General features: G+C 37.2%; 1 protein-coding gene and 1 long non-coding RNA gene across 5 annotated transcripts in view; one reads left to right on the forward strand and one right to left on the reverse strand.

The window, feature by feature from the left end:
* The window catches only part of LOC109248996 (uncharacterized), a 60,796-nt gene extending 54,978 nt beyond the window's left edge, over window positions 1–5,818 (forward strand). Inside the window, exons 3-4 of the long non-coding RNA XR_002072396.2 lie at window positions 1,814–1,923; window positions 5,371–5,818. This is a non-coding gene — a long non-coding RNA (uncharacterized LOC109248996). The remainder of the gene's footprint in view (window positions 1–1,813; window positions 1,924–5,370) is intronic.
* The window catches only part of TMEM117 (transmembrane protein 117), a 483,464-nt gene that overhangs the window by 434,996 nt on the left and 31,503 nt on the right, over window positions 1–16,965 (reverse strand). The window lies entirely within an intron of this gene.

The following is a 16,965-nucleotide window of genomic DNA, read 5'->3' on the forward strand; positions in this document are numbered from 1 at the left end:
GGCAACTTAAATTCTTCCATCCTTGGTTTCTTCATTATTACAGAAAACATAATAGTACTGATCTTATTAAGTTCGTATAATAATAAACTAAGATTATGTACAAAAAAATACACGGTAAGAGCTCAGCAAATATCACTTCCCTTCTATTTATTATCAATGGAACATGAGTTTAGAGATACTTTCCTGTAGTAGCCATTCATTTGTACTGATGACATAAACTCCTAATAATGTATAGCTTGCATTAATAAAACACTTGTTGGGCTAATGGATGACATATCTGATCAATAAGGTATGAGAAAGTATTATTCATACTATATAGAGTCTCATACATAATAGTAACTTAGCACTTATTGAGCATTTACAACATGCCAGGTAAAATTATTATATTTCATTTAATCCTCAAAACTATGAGGTAAGTACTATGTCCCCTTTGCAGATATGAAGCTGGTGATGCTCAGAGAAAGTAAGTAAATTGTTCAAGATTACACATTTATCTTTTTAAGTATGCTTTTTTAATTTGTTTTCATGTTTATTTATTTATGTTGAGAGAGAGAGGGCCCATGCACAAGCTGCAGAGGGGCAGAGAGAGAGGGAGAGAGAAAGAATCCCAAACAGACTCCACAGTCTTAGCGCACAGCCTGACATGGGGCTTGAACCCACAAACTGTGAGATCATGACCTGAGCCAAAACCAGGAGTCAGACACGTAACTGACTGAGCCACCCAGGCCCCAAGGTTACACATCTATTAAGTGGCAGAACCAATATTTGAACTTGATTTTTCTATTTTTTTAATGTTTATTTATTTTTTGAGAGAGAGAGAGAGCAAGGGAGACAGAGAATGAGCAAGGAGGGGCGGAAAGAGACAGAATCCAAAACAGACTCTAGGCTCTGAGCTGTCAGCATAGGGCCCAACCTGGGGCTCGAACCCACAAGCCATGAGATCATGACCTGAGCCAAAGTCGGATGCTTAACCGACTGAGCCACCCAGGCGCCCCTGAACTTGACTTTTCTGCTAGATCCAGGTGCTTGTATTATTCTATAGGATCTCTTTTGCTTTACTCTACTTCCACAGAGTGGCTCCAAATACAGGCTATCTCTGAAATACCAGCTATACAAAGACACATGGGGCCATCTTAGAGACATAGGCTGCAATGTAGAGCAGAGGGAAGGTACCCGTAACACCTGATATGACCTTTGCTGCAAAAGAAACAAATGGTTTCACCTCCAGGAATACAATCTAATCTTTAATTCCATACCCACTTTGCTTCCATACCTAGTCTATGGAACTGTCTTCTCATCACTGCTGTTTTTGAGTAGATAGGTCTTTTCCTGGGTGTTGGAGCTACCACAGTCCTCAATCTGATCCCCGGTGAGTGTAACTTCTGCTGCCCCTTCCTGCCCTCCAGGCCTTGCAGTGAGAAGCAGCACATCAGAGCTGGTGGAGTCAGAGTGTTTGTCTCTCCTACAGAAGGGGCCCCTGTTCTGAGATTCTAAGATCCCACATTTGCACTGGCTGAAAGGCATGGCCACAAAACAGATGAAACCCAAAGAGGACTCCGGTTGCACCTTTTTAAGGAACATATTTGGTTTAGTTTCTTGTAAAATCCCCTATATTTCCCACCAAATTCTTCCCTCCCACTGTTTACTATTTCATGATACTATCATCACAACCTGCAAGAATTTGTTTTATATCGGTTTTGTGTACACTGCAGGAAATAGCAGGAAGAAAAGTATATTCTTTGTGCTCAGCCTGCATTAATCATTGCCCTAAGGAACAGCTATTTACAAAACATGAAATAACCTTTTCTCCTAGGAATCTCCATTAAGTAATGGATTCTAGCTTTGTCTCAAGAAGCAGCGCTGATTCCTGCTTTGGGAGAGAGTAACAGCAGATGCAGCCATTCAACCCCTCAATGAAAATAGGTGAGGCCCTTAAATCTCTATTAAGATCAAACGAACAGTAGGGAGGGAAGTCGCATCCTGTTCTCTTTGAAGCTCATGTGTTGACAACAAGCCTACCTGGGTGTGGGGCACCTTGATCTCAGACAATGTGCTTACAGAGCCAGGCTTGACTAGGACAAATACACACAAAGCTGAATTGTTCACACCAAAAGAGGCCATGTGGCCACCCCGCTCTCAAGTGACCATGTTTGCTGCTAAGCCATGAGGTGTTTTTTGGCACACTGCCTTACTTTCATAAATGGGGTGGGATAGGAAAACTAAAACAACAGGAGTGGAGCAAGAACATAGGAGATGGCCAAGATGGTTGTTTGGAAGATTCCACTTGAATGGATACATCCCTACAAAAACATGGTCCTCTCTCCAGGAGGACACTGGGTCAAGATCTCTCAGCATCTCAGCAACAGAAACCTTTACTGGAGGCCATGAAACTAGCATAGATTTCTGGAGATGCTAAAGAGAACTGAAAAAATCGTTACCATTAAAACTAATACTGTAAATTATAAAAAACGACTTTTTGGGAAAGTGGGTTTGAGTGGCTTTTTTAATCCAGTTCAGAATGTATTTATCTAACAAATCATAGTAATGCAATGGAACATTAAATAGTTATGTAAAAGTCCCCACAGAAACTCATGAAAGCTTTTTAACTAATAAGCAATAGGCTAGTCATGTTTTCATAAGTATGAAACAATTATTTTAGCTCTTTGCTGTCAATATGGGTACATTCTAGCTCCTTTTACTAATGGAGTAGGTCAATAGGTCAATCTTACCATGTTTCCTTCCTTAGGACAGATTTGGTTGGCTAGCTCCTTGGTTTCATGTGTTCTGCCCTGGCATCTATATTACGTTATGAAAACCAATCAGGATTGTTTTTCATATTATTGTTGGATTCCAAGGAAAGTAATATGTATAAAGCCATACAATTTTAGAAATGGGGTCTCCACACGAAAGGGAGATCCAACTAATCCATTCTCTTACAACTATTCTCAGAACTACTCTTTCTTAAGTCAGTCTGAAAAGGCAGTAAATGCTTTGGAGAATTTTGTTTAGCTGATTGGCTGCATACTGGCCTTAATTGTTTTGATGGACTTGATTAATGAAATTCTAAATCACGAGAAGTCTATTCTGTTCTCAGTATTAAGAGCTCAGTGATTTGGCAGTTATTTTTGGCAGACTTTGAAATGAAATATAGTGGTAAAGAGGTATGATTTGAATACTTAATCCTTGTATGTATATATAATACATCAAGAAGAAACAAAAATAACAAAAAATACATGAACAAGGTTCTTTAGACAATGTTTCCCTTTTTAAAACGCTTGTCTCCAGAATAACTAAAACAATTCTTGAGAAAATGTAATATGACTGTTGATATACCTCTTCTTCCTCATGTATCTAATGAAGCTTATTTGTATGGATTAAATAATTTAAATACACTCAACTTTTACATAGAAAAAAAGGGCAAAATATGAAAACCTACTTCTTTTTATAATGAAACACAAAAACCTCAGAAATTTGAGGGAAAAAAATAATACAAAGACCTGAATGAGGCCTTTCTATTTTTTAAAAAGCACACCAAATCAAAATGTTCTTACTGCACTGTCTCATACTCTGGTAATGAAAACACATGCTACGGAGAAGTGAACATCTTTACTGTTAGTTTTAGTTTTCTTCTCCAAATGTCTGACATAAACAATTTGCCTATTCCGCGATCTTAAAATTTCCAGCTGATCATTGCATAAACTGCTATATTCAGTACATTCCACAAGACGGTGCTCTATCCCTAAGAAGAAGAGCTTTCGTTATACACACAGCTAAGCTACCTGTTTATTCTCCCCGGCCCAAAGTGAATTCAAGATCGCCTTTTCATAAAGGAAACCTCTAAGAGATGAGCGAGCTCTTAAAGTAATTCTAACACAATGTCTGATGTGAGACAACAAAAACGTATGCTTCCATAAAGCGCAAACCTTTTTCAACTGCTCTCAAAATCAGGGGTAAGGTAACTTGATAAACTGAAGCATAATGAGAGCCTCATGTGCAATTTCAAATGTTCCCGTAATCACACTAAAAAGTTAAAGAAAAGGTGAAATGGATTTTAATAATATATCTTACTTAATCAATATATCCAAAATCTTTCCAGATGCGATCAATATAAAAATGATTAACAAAACATTAAATTAGTGAAATACGTGACATATTTTCTTTGTATTCATTCTGGTGTACATTTTACACTTCCTATACATCTCAATCACATTGGCTTCATTTCAAGCGCTTAAGAGCCACATAGGGCTAATGGCTACTGTATTGGACAATGCACGTCTAGAGAAATCTAACCTATTTCACTTGGCACTAAACTTAATTTCTGATTAAAAAACTAAACATTCAATGTACAAGCAAAACTGCAAGTAGGTTTTTTTCTCATGCTTACCACTGACTTAAAAGAATGCACAAATGTTCTCTTGCTATAAATCATATGAAAATCAGATGAAAATAATTGGCCTAAATTCTCTTCATGTCAATCATCTTTGAACTGACGAATTACCTATAGATATAAAATAAAATAAATCCTAGCCATATTTAATAATATCTTTTACTGACACAGCCAAGCAAAAAATACATAGGGAAGTGTAATTAGACCAAAAGTTGCAACTGTCACATACAAAAGATGGATGGTACATGTCACATGTATAATTTTTTTCAAAGTGCATTTAAAAAGTAGATTAAAAAAATAAAGTAAAAGGTGGAATTAATATGGGGTGCCTGGGTGCTCAGTTGGTTAAGCATCTGATTCCTGGTTTGGGTTCGGGTCATGATCTCATGGTTCATGAGTTTGAGCCCCATGTCCGGCTCTGAGCAGACAGAGCAAAGCTGCTGAGGATTCTGTCTCCCCTCTCTCTCTGCTCCTACTCCCCTGGCATTCTCTCTTTCTCTCTCAAAAATAGAGAGAGAGAGAGAGAGGGTGACAGACTCGGCAAGCAGGGGAGGGGCAGAGAGAGAGGGAGACACAGACTACAAAGCAGGCTCCAGGCTCTGAGCTGCCAGCACAGAGCCTGACACAGGGCCCGAACTCACAAACCATGAGATCAGAACCTGAGCCAATGTGGGACGCTTAACCAACTGACCCACCCAGGTGCCCCTTAAAAAAAATTGTTTTAAGTGGATTTAATAAACATCTCATAATTATGGGTTTTAGAATTCTCTATTTAACCAATTCTGCTAGTTAGAACTTTCAGAATCACAGATAGCAAAAGTATAAATGGTCTATCAGTCCTCTCTTCATAATATATTGTATTTCTACATGAAAAATGGGAACTTGATACAAAAGCATTCTTAACAAAAATGAAAAGGTTTGACTTCTCATTAAATGAAAAGGTCCTGAAAGGAGACTGACTGGGTTTTATTTTTCTTGTCTAGCAGGAGCACAAGTTTAAAAGACAACCTTGTTTCTTTTACAAGATGTGTTTACGAGAGCAGTGAAATACAATCACTTTGAGAACCTGCAGCACCAAGAGGTTACACGGCTCTGGCTTGGTGGAAAACGGGTGAAGAAAAAAAGCATTGTCCCTGGGTCTGCAGGCCAGTCTTCAGGGACCCCTGCACCCAGTTACACTCACTGGCACCACTAACTGAGATCAGGCAACATAACGTTTTCTTTGGGAATCGCACACCCAGAAGGAGCTGGCATTCATCTGTAATTCCTCATGTCTCCCAAGCTTCTGCAAAGCCTCACCTACTTAATTCTGAAATATAATTTTGAGATTGGACATGAGTAATTGACAGGCTGATATTTTTCTCTGCACAAGAAAAATAAAAAGGATACAAATTCAAGTTTGTGAGAAAATAAAAAAAAAGTCCTCTAACCATGTAACGTGGTTGGTTATATGTTATTCTTTTAAGTAACATTATATAGTTCAATTAGTTATGAAAAGTAATTTTAAAAAATGCAAAGAAGGAAAACACATGAAGAAAAAAAACAATGCCTTACAGTGTCATATACATTTATGATTTATAGGAAACTTCACATCCCCCTAACTGATCTTCAAAAAATTGTAGAATTGAAGGCAGGTATTATCACTGTATTTTATAAATGAGAAGACTAAGATTCAGAAAGTCTCCTAGTAAAAAGCTGATGAAGTAAAGGGGGAAAAATGCTACTAGAAAAATATTACAGACACTCCAATGACTCAAAGGAGTCTTTAGTTTATATTTCTTACACATAAATCATTCTTCTGTCTTGATGGAAACAGATTTCCTTCCTAAGGGTCTATTACAGACTTCATGTATTTTTTTTCCAGCCAGCTGGAATCACTTTCCATCTTGCTCAAGTGAAGGGAGCCTCTTGGAAGCTTAGCAGCAGCTCTGTAGCAATGTGGCTCTGTGTACCAGCAGGCTCTCAATTATTCAAGATAACACAGAAAGGCCTGGGGATAGATTACCACAAATGCAGCAGAAACAAATTAACAGTTAGCTGAGTTACATAAACTTGAATAAATGAATATCTTCAACTGTGCATGCTGATAAAATATACACTGACGAAATAAATATGCAGATAGGAGTCAGGACTCTCACAGCAAGTGGGTACAATGATTTAGAATCCAAACTCTGTAGAGAAGCCACAGCCCATATCAGACCCCAAATGAGAAGGAGGTAGGAACTGCACCTCTCTGCACCTCTCTTAGCTATACACACTGATGCACTCACCTCACCAATAGCAAAACCATATTTATTTATACTTTGAGACCTGCACAAGGACAGCTGGTAAAAGCCTGCTTCAGAGTGATATGGCACTCCCACTGACCTCACCAATGGGAGCAAGGGAGTCATATACTGAAATATATGATGATCACCAATAACCATCATGCAAATTTGTCATTTACATTTCAAAATTCAATTTCATTGACATTAAATAAAATGTTAAAAAAAATCCTATAAAGTTTTAGAAAATATAAAATAGAATCTGCCTTATTCTTTAACACTTATTCTTGACATGTTGAAATTATAGTAAAGTTTCAATTCCGAGACTCTTACAGGAATAGAATAATTTCAGCAGATGCTTTGGATGACACTATACATGTATCTAAAGTATACCCCTTTTAAAATAATATTAACATTATAGTGTTCAGACCCCTGATCTAATTATGTTTGACAAACTTACCTATAACTCGCATTATGATTAGCATTTACAATTAGCATATATATCTAAAGTATACCCCTTTTAAAATAATATTAACATTATAATGTTCAGACCCCTGATCTAATTATGTTTGACAAACTTACCTATAATTCACATTATGATCAGCATTTACAATTAGCATATATAACTTAATTCAAATATATTTTGTTTATTGGCTCATCAAGTATAAGCACAGATTCCCAGGAAGTATTTGCAATATTTTCAAAATACCATTTGTTCACATTTATAAAATGACCACCTATTATATTTAAGTTACTGTGTCATCATCTCTGTTCAGGGGCTTTCAACTATCAAGATCTTATCCACGACCAATAACAAATTTTACTTTTCTAAATAAAGTACAGTAGTTATTTTACTTTGGTTTCCTAAATTACGAAAATTTCTAATTTTAAAATGATTTTTGTCTAGTGTTACCAGGCCGTAAAATGCCTAAGACATACAAAGTTTTTCTCCCTTTTAATACTCCATGCTCTCCATTAGAAAGGCAAAATTTCAATCAAAATCTCTAGAAATCTAGTGAGCTACCAAGAGCACACATTTAGCTATACCCTGTTATTTCCACCCTATTTGATTCCACATTTTTAGCTACCAACAAAATTTGTTCCTTCCTTTCATCTATTGAAAATTATAGATTACTTCTGAAAACAATTTCCTAAATTGATACACTTTTGCCATTTCAACCTCTATTCCTTCTTCTGAAAAAGTGATGTTTGACACGATCCAGGCCAGGATATGAACTGACTACATTTTCAACAGCCTTTCTGAGAATGATTACCTCTGAGAACATCAATAACTGAAGAAATCCCTATAGTTTAGCTGTTACCTTGGGTAAAATAATATCCCAATTAAGTTAACTATAAAAGTCGTCCTGACTTCAAGGCACACTCTTCAAAGCCCTGAAATTCCTCTGGGAACTACAGGAACCTTTCTGGTTTAGAAAAACAGTTTGCAGAAAAGCTAGAGCAGTTTGTAAGGGTTATGGGTTTTTTTTTTCTTTAGTTTTATTATTAACTTTTTAATTCAAAAGTAAAACTTTAAAAAAAAAAAGTAAAACTTTTCCATTATAGCATGTGAAACGATACAAAGACATATTCATATACAGTGCCTAAGATACAGTTTCAAAAATCTGAATATACCCTTTCAGAACTAGTTCTATGTTCAAACAAATAAAATACATATAAAACATATAGTGTGATTACATATGTGTATTTTTTTTGCTTTTTGGTTTTATATTACCATGCACATGACTCTGCAATTTGTACTTTTCAACAGTATCATGAACCTCAACATACTCAATATAGATATTTTTAGTGGTGACAAATATGTAACATGGATGAGCCACATTTATTCAATCTTTTTATTATTTTTGATCATTCACATTGATTTCAGCTATTTGCTGCTACGAGCCTATGATATCGTAATTTGTAATAAGACATATATGTGGTCTTTGTCCCTATTTCTGGCACATTGCTCTTACAACCTTTGGAATTTCTTACATATTGAGATTGTTAAAGTGTCTTTTGTTATGCTAATAAGGTAACTTTTGTATACCTCCTAAGAATGGGACCTGGCTACAAGGGAGCCAGCCAAAGTGATTAGAGATTGGAACTTTCAATCCCACTTCACTGGCCTCCCTCCCCCACCTCTGGGGAGGGGAGAGGGGCTGAAGGTTGAGTTCCATCACCCATGGCTACTGATTTAATCATTTGTGTCTGTGAAATGAAGCCTCCATAAAAATCTAAAAAGACTGGATTCAAAGAGCTTCCAGGTTGGGGAACACCATGCCTAGCTATGAATCTCTTCCTTCTGGCTATTCTTGAGTTGCATCCTTTTATCATACACCAGTAATCTAGTAAGTCAAATGTTTTCCAAAGTTCTGTGAGCTGCTCTAGCAAATTAATTGAACCGAAGGAGGGTATCATGGGAACCTCTGATTTATTGCCAGTCAGTCAGAATTATAGGTAATAACTTGGGTTTGCAATTCGCATCTAAAGTGGGTGGGGGCAGGGGAAGTCTTGTAGGACTGAACCCTTAACCTGTGGAATCTAATGCTGCATTTGGGTAGACACTGTCAGAATTGAGCTGAATGGCAGGACACCCAGCTGGTGTCCAGAGAATAGCCCGTTGGTGTGTGGAAACCCTCCCACACACACACTGGAACTGGGTTTGGAACTCCAAGTAAAGCCCCATAAATATTTATATATATGTTTACATAAAATCACTGTTATTTCTATAGGATAGATTCTCCCAATTAATGGGTCAAAGGCTGCTTTTTAAGAAATGAATATTTCTTCAAGTTGAAAATCAAAGTTCATAAAACAAATTGGCACTAAATAGCAAGTCCAAAATTTGCAAATCCTTTGGGGCACCTGTGTGGCTCAGTTGGTTGAGCATCCGACTTAGGCTAAAGTCATAATCTCATGCTTCATGAGTTTGAGCCCCACATCAGGCTCTGTGCTGACAGCTCAGAGCCTAGAGCCTGCTTCAGATTCTCTGTCTCCCTCTGTCTCTGTCCCTCTCCCCCTCGCTCTCTGTCTCTCTCTCTCTCTCAAATATGAATAAATGCTAAATTTTTTTTTAATTTGCATATCCTTTAACTCAGAAATCCCAATTCTAGGAATTTTTCCTAACAAAATAATGGAGCAAACATAGATTTTTTTTTTAATGTATGTACATGGGTATTATTTGAAACTTACTATAAAAGAGGAAAATAAGAAACATCTGAAAATTCAAGAAAATTATCAATTAAATTATTCTTTTACTTTTTAACATTTACTTATTTTTGAGACAGAGAGAGTGTGAGCAGAGAAGGAGCAGAGACAGAAGGAGACACAGAATCTGAATCAGGCTCCAGGCTGTGAGCTGTCAGCACAGAGCCCAATGCAAGGCTCGAAACTCACGAACTGTGAGATCTTGACCTGAGTTGAAGTTGGACACCCAACTGACAGAGCCACCCAGTGCCCCCTAAATAAATTATTTTTGACACACTTAGTGGAATGCTACACATACACTAAATTTGAGCATTTATAAAGCATTAAAAATTATGAAAATATATATTTATTGACAAGGAAAGATGCTTTATAAAATATTGCTTAATAAGAAAGAAAATACCTAATTGAATTTGTTGAATAATTTTGTAAAATAATTTTAAGGAGGAGGAGGATGAGAAAAAGAATATGACAAAATGCTAATAATAGTTATTTCTCCAGAGTAAGATTAAGTATAATTTTCTTCATTTTTACTTTTACTTGTCTGACATTTATTCAGCAAACAAAATAAATATAGGTATTTATTGTGTACCTACATTTCAGGCATTATGCTAAACACAGTATTAAAAAAAAAAAAAAGCAGTACCTTAATGAAAATTACAGGAGAACAGTGGACGCAGAATAAGTGGAGGGGCTTTAGAAGGTGAAGAGGGCAGGTCAAAGGTTCAAAAAACATTCAAAATTATAAATTTAATCTTTCTAACAAGCCCCTGAGATACTACCATGTCCAGTATATTATAAAAGTATGTCCAGTATATTATAAATTGTCTAAGATCATGGAGCAAAATAAATGATAAAAGATTAAGATTCAGATCGCATTTACGTTCCCAGTATTCTCACCCATAGAATATAAGAGGAAGTAATATACGCTATTTCCAGGCAGAGGTAGAAAGAAGCAAGTATGCCTTCTCCATCCTCTTGTTTTCCAACTGGTAGTCCTTGAAAACCACATCCTGAAGATCAGCCTAAATTCCTGACCTATCCTAGAGATGACAGAACAATGCCAACGGATGGAGCTGAGAGCTCAGTGCCTAGCTGAAGCCGGCAGTGATAAAGAGGCGAGACACCTCAGGTAGGAGGCAACCACAGAGGAACCTGTCAGAGACCTGGAAAGCCAAGACAGCCAGGAAATACCACCACTCCGAACAAAATGAGAGAAACCAAGGCATGAGTGATATCAGCTGCTAATCTTTACCATAAATGCCGGCAAGACAAATGATAACCAGAATGAAAGGGACAAAGCCACAGAGACAGGATGAGCCACTGGACACCACGCAGATCATAAAAGACATATTCTTCTACAGTATCCCCAGGTGACATCTTAGAGAGAGAGGGAGAGGAAATCTGAAATAATGAGTATTTTACCCAAAGGGAGTAAGTCAATCAAAACTACCATCACCATCAGGATGCCTAGGTGGCTCAGTCGGTTAGCATCCAACTTCAGCTCAGGTCATGATCTCACAGTTTGTGAGTTCAAGCCCCACATCAGGTTTGCTGCTGTCAGTGCAGAACCCACTTCAGATCTCTGTCCCCCTCTCTCTCGGCCCCTCCTCCACTCATGCTCTCTCTCTCAAAAATGGATAAACATTTATAAGGAAAAAGAAAAATGACCCTCACAAAGGACTCAAGTTTGAACAGACTAAAAGCTTCAGCTGTTCATGGGGAGCCTGGGTGACTCAGTCGGTTAAGTGTCCGACTTCGGCTCAGGTCAAAATCTCATAGTTCCTGAGTTCGAGCCCCACATCGGGCTCTGTGCTGACAGCTCAGAGTCTAGAGCCTGCTTCAGATTCTGCCTCTCTCTCTCTCTCTCTCCCTCTCTCTCTCTCTCTCTCTGCCCCTCCCCTGCTCATGATCTGTCTCTCTCTCTCAAAAATAAACATTAAATTAAAAAAAAAAGCTTCAGCTGTTCAAATTATTCTGTATGGGACTAAATCAGGGGTTTCCAGTTATGCAGTGGATGGGGCCTATGGATTCGTATCATTCTGAAAAAAATAAGTAATATATAACAGGAAAGAGCAAAGAGTAGAACACAAAGACACAGCAAAAAGCTCTCAGATTTTTTTCCCTTGTTCATTGTTAGCCAAAGCCAGTAACAGGGTGATAATTTGTCATTCTTCATTTCACCAATAAATAAAGCAAGCCAAACATGTTTTTGTTCTAGGCCCCATCCCAAATTAGATTCTTTGAATTTTAAGCAGCTAGATGATCAATCCAGCCAAAGTCACAGACAGGGAAAAGGGCAAAGAAAATAATCATAAGACTGAGAAATGAATTTATGAAAGAAACTTTATTGGACATGATCCTGCATGACTTTTAGAATGGAGATGAGAAACATATATGCCAAGCTGAACTGCTTCAGCTACTGAAAGCATAAAACAGCAACATATCTCAAAAGCTCAGATGCAGATCTCCAAGTATCTCAGAAGAACTCCTAAATTTGGTCCAGATTTCTGAGCACCCAGAATAGTAGGAGATGTGTAGCTTCTGGATTTGTAAAATGCAGCCAGTTCCCAGTATAGCTTAGGTACAGCCTCCTTCACTGATCCTCTTGCCCTGCCAGACTCTGACTCCATTTACACACACACACCACATACATACGCACACACATTCATACCAGACACGCATGTGCGTACAGGCATGCACATTTACACATCACTCCCCCCCCCCATTCTTTTCAATCCCTTGGTCTGGGTTTTAGAAGAAAAAAAAAAAGGAAAAGAAAAAGCCAAATTTTTCCTTTAATTTCTTTAATGCTGGAAAGAAACTAACTTTTTACTTTTACTTTTTAAAAACACATCATTTATAAAATATTTGGGGGCAACTTATACCTACTAATGGTTGAAGCTAACTTGTTATTCACTGAAAAGAATTAATAACAATTTGTATTAACCAATTCAGTTCCCTTGGGGATCTCCTATTACTTGAGACACTAGAAGTGAAAACTTATCAAATATCAAACGTTATTTACTAGCGAGAAAACATAATTCCCAGCTGGATCCCCAGAGGGAATTTGGTCACCCTGGCTTCACTGTATCCCACAGGGTCCAATTTGATATCACCATTACCCTTCCAGAAATGAGAGGTTTGGGTGTACATTTAGACAGTGAAGAAGCTAGCACATTAAATAGTAGTTCCAATCAACTCAACTAATATGAACAGAGCATTTACTGCATGCCAAGTACTAACAAAAGACTCAAACTGAAGGACGAGTCAAATTAAAAAGAACATTAAGAATGCAGAATCAACTATCCAAGAACCTGTACAGATAAAAAATGAAAAGAGGGAGTAAACATTGAGGAAAACAGACAGACTCAATGAGCCTATCTTCCAGCATTCAATATGGTTTTTAAGTCTTTTTGACCTCCCGGCCATGAAGAGAAGAGACATATTAAAGTTCCATAATTCCGGGGCGCCTGGGTGGCTCAGTCGGTTAAGCGTCCGACTTCAGCTCAGGTCACGATCTCACGGTCCGTGAGTTCGAGCCCCGTGTCGGGCTCTGGGCTGATGGCTCAGAGCCTGGAGCCTGCTTCCAATTCTGTGTCTCCCTCTCTCTCTGCCCCTCCCCCGTTCATGCTCTGTCTCTCTCTGTCTCAAAAATAAATAAACGTTAAAAAAAAAAATTTAAAGTTCCATAATTCCTTCCTATGTATTGTGATGGAGAAGCAGAATGTTCTCTTGCCCTCACCATTTTCATTCCCTCGTACAAAGTCATGAGCTGAGACAGTTCAGTTTTACTAGCCTGAAGAGAAAAATACTAACAACTACCAAAGTGGGAAAAAACTAGGATAGAAAAACAAGAATCAAATACAGACATGAAATAAGGAAGTCCAAATAGAACACCAGAGGATAGTGAGTGAAAAGACACATGAGTTTTGCAGCTCAGATTAAAAGGAGCTCTACCAAAACCAGTTATAACTCACTGGCTGTATTGATAAATGAGTAAAAGACAGTTGGACTCATCCAAAGAAAGGAAAGAGAAAACATATAAATGCCTATAACTTTAATGTTGACTGCAAGAAACAAAAATCAGTAAAATCTTAAGAATCAATGTTGTAAAAGGCAAGAAATAAGCTCTGAGAATGAAACTGAGAAATGACAATAAAAGGAAAGAAATAAAAACTAAGTGGAAAAAAGAATACAGTAAAAATAGGTAGAAACAGTTAAGAAAGAAAAAAAAACCTTTAAAATATTTTTAAAAGAGAGTAAGTTTTTTTTAATGACATAAAATTAACAAAAAATGTTTGCCTGCATCAGCATAAACCTCAGATCTTGCCTAATACCCATGGCATGCAAAAACAATATTCAATATTTTATTACATTTCAATATCAAAAATGATTATTAGATAAGAGCTTCATTAAAGCTGTGAACATGTGAATATGCTGGATGAGCTTCATTCCTTTATATTATACATTAGAGTTAACAGAATTTCAGACATATTTGTAAAATGTAAATATACTCTCATATGCTAAATGGTTTTGATTAAAGTAGATTCTCAAATAATTAACTTTTTAAATAATCCCTATGCCGCACAGCACTTGTTAAATGTGCCTGCTTATACAGTAGTAAGCTTATTAAAAAGAAGAAAAATAAGGCTTTCTTTCAGGTTTAAACTGTGGACAACATTTTGAGAGTTCAAATCTATACAGGATTATCTTTCCATAAAAAGGATAAAATGGAAGCCAGTTTTGATTACAAACTATTGTCTTTATTGTAACTACTACCACATTCCATGACTTTCTCTGTTTGCAACATCTTTCTTTCCTAAGACATTCATCCCTATGGAGCACCCACCTCTTCGAATTTTCTTTCCCATGACAACTTGGTGCAATTTTCCACTGGTCTTCCTACATCCTCTCTGATTATGGCCCCTACATTTTAGACTCTGGCTTTATAAACTTCTATTTCAAGATATTTTCCAATGTAGTAAAATAGCACATTTGTATCATCACTTCTTTTCTTTCTCTCTTTGCCAAAAAAGAATCAAGACAAGAAAAGTAGGCTATAATCTGTGGTTATTATAGAAATGCATAATGCTATGAAAGACATTAAAATTCAAAGACTAAATTTTATCTCATGACACCATTTCCTTGTTTCATGGAACAGGACATACCACTTTATGGCAGAGTGGGGAAGCACATTTTTTTTAATTGTTTATTTATTTTGAGAGAGAGCGACTATATGCATGAGCAGGGGAGGGGCGGAGAGAGAGGGAGACAGAAAATCCCAAGAAGGCTCCAAGCTGCCAGCACAGGGCCTGATGAGACATAGGACTCCATCTCACCAACCAGGAGATCATGACCTGAGCCAAAATCAAGAGTTGGATGCTTAACCAACTAAGCCACCTAGGTATCCTGGGAAGCACATTACTATCTCAAGTGTCATAACTAGAATATGGGAAGATTCAAAATTACCTTTGCAACTGAGGGATTACCAATGAATCATGCTCAACCTCTTCCAATACAATATGTCATATAATGATTTATGATTTTCCATTTTTGAGAAAGCTAATTCCCCAGTAATATTAAGACAGACACACACAAACACACACACACACACACACACACACACACGCTCTGTGATGAAGAGTATTTGAGATTGTCAACCAAAGTTAGCAAATTAAATGCCTAAGAGAAAGTATGTTAGAAAAATAATCTCTCTACCTCTTAATACCTGCTGCGTCACTGAGCTGCACATTGGCCAAATAGATATAATGTCTTAGTCACAGGTTTTCCATGGTCAGAGGCAGAGATATTTTTTCATTTATTTTTAGAATAGTATTTGTGCTCATAATGATGGTCTATGCCAATACTGTTTCCAAGCCAGTCCTTGATTATCACAGGATATAAGCCAAAAAAGGAAAATGATGAGCTGGTGGTTCTGAAGATAGGGAGCTTTGAAATGCCTTAGTCACAACTCACCCCCTGAAGTAGCAGGGATTGCCACACTTACTCACATTAGTAATGCTGAGCAATTATCATTTAAGATCAGGTAAAATTATTTATTTCATAATTAAAAAATATGTTGACTAAGGAATGAAGGACCCAGAAAGCTCATAAACTGATGGTTTAGGGTTTTTTTCTATCTGAACAATACCTAGATGAATTATCAAAGACCCAACAGAGCCTAGTACTGTACTCTGAACACAGGGGGAAAAAAAGATCCCTCATAAATGCTTGGAAAAAGTATCTCCAATTAATCTTTTATGAAACATTAACCTCTTGTTGGAATATATCAATTAGCAAATCAAATCAGTAACTAGTCAATCTACTCTCAAGTGTCTCAAAATTGCTCTGTAGTAGCTTACGTTGTTGTATTAAACACTAACCACCATTGTGCAGGTGGCCAAACTAGACATTTTATTCAGAGTTCATTTACAGTCACAATACCATGATACCAGTGAGGATGAAGCTGAACAAGGACGTTGCTTCTTCATTTCGACTAACACAACAGACACCTGCCTTCATTCATTCATCTATCCATGGCATCCATTCAAGAAATGTTTATTAAACCCCTTCAATATGCAAGATGATGAGGGTTTATACAAAGGCATGTTATCCCGGGATAACACTTGAAGTAAAATTGGAAGAACAGATAATATCAAGGGAACAGATAGAAGAAGGTGGAAAGGCAGAAAATGATGAGGCAAGAACCAGGGAGGAGAAAATCCAGTTGGGCCTCCTATTTCAGGTTTTAACAACTGTTTTCTATTCTGCATACAAAGAGAAAATGAGGATAAAACACTGACTGATTGTTTGTGCCATCAGAGTCCACATTTGAAAGTATGCTTCAGTTTGACCACAAATTTTTGTCGCTAGTGGGCAGAAAGCAGCCAGAAGCATTCAGTTCTGATGAATATATTGCATATATTGTAGGAGACGGTCATTCCTAAAATTTTCCTTCATCTCTCCATGTCCTTCAACACACATGTCTGACAAATAAGTTATATGTAAAGTGCTTAGACCAGTGCCAGGCATAAGATAAGTACGATACAAGTATTAAATAAATAAATCCTTGTTTCTCTCTTCTTGCTTCAAGGATAACACCTA

The sequence above is a fragment of the Panthera pardus genome, unplaced genomic scaffold (genome assembly GCF_024362965.1).
Source record: "Panthera pardus isolate Hobbes unplaced genomic scaffold, ASM2436296v1 HiC_scaffold_6, whole genome shotgun sequence".
Taxonomy (NCBI): domain Eukaryota; kingdom Metazoa; phylum Chordata; class Mammalia; order Carnivora; family Felidae; genus Panthera; species Panthera pardus.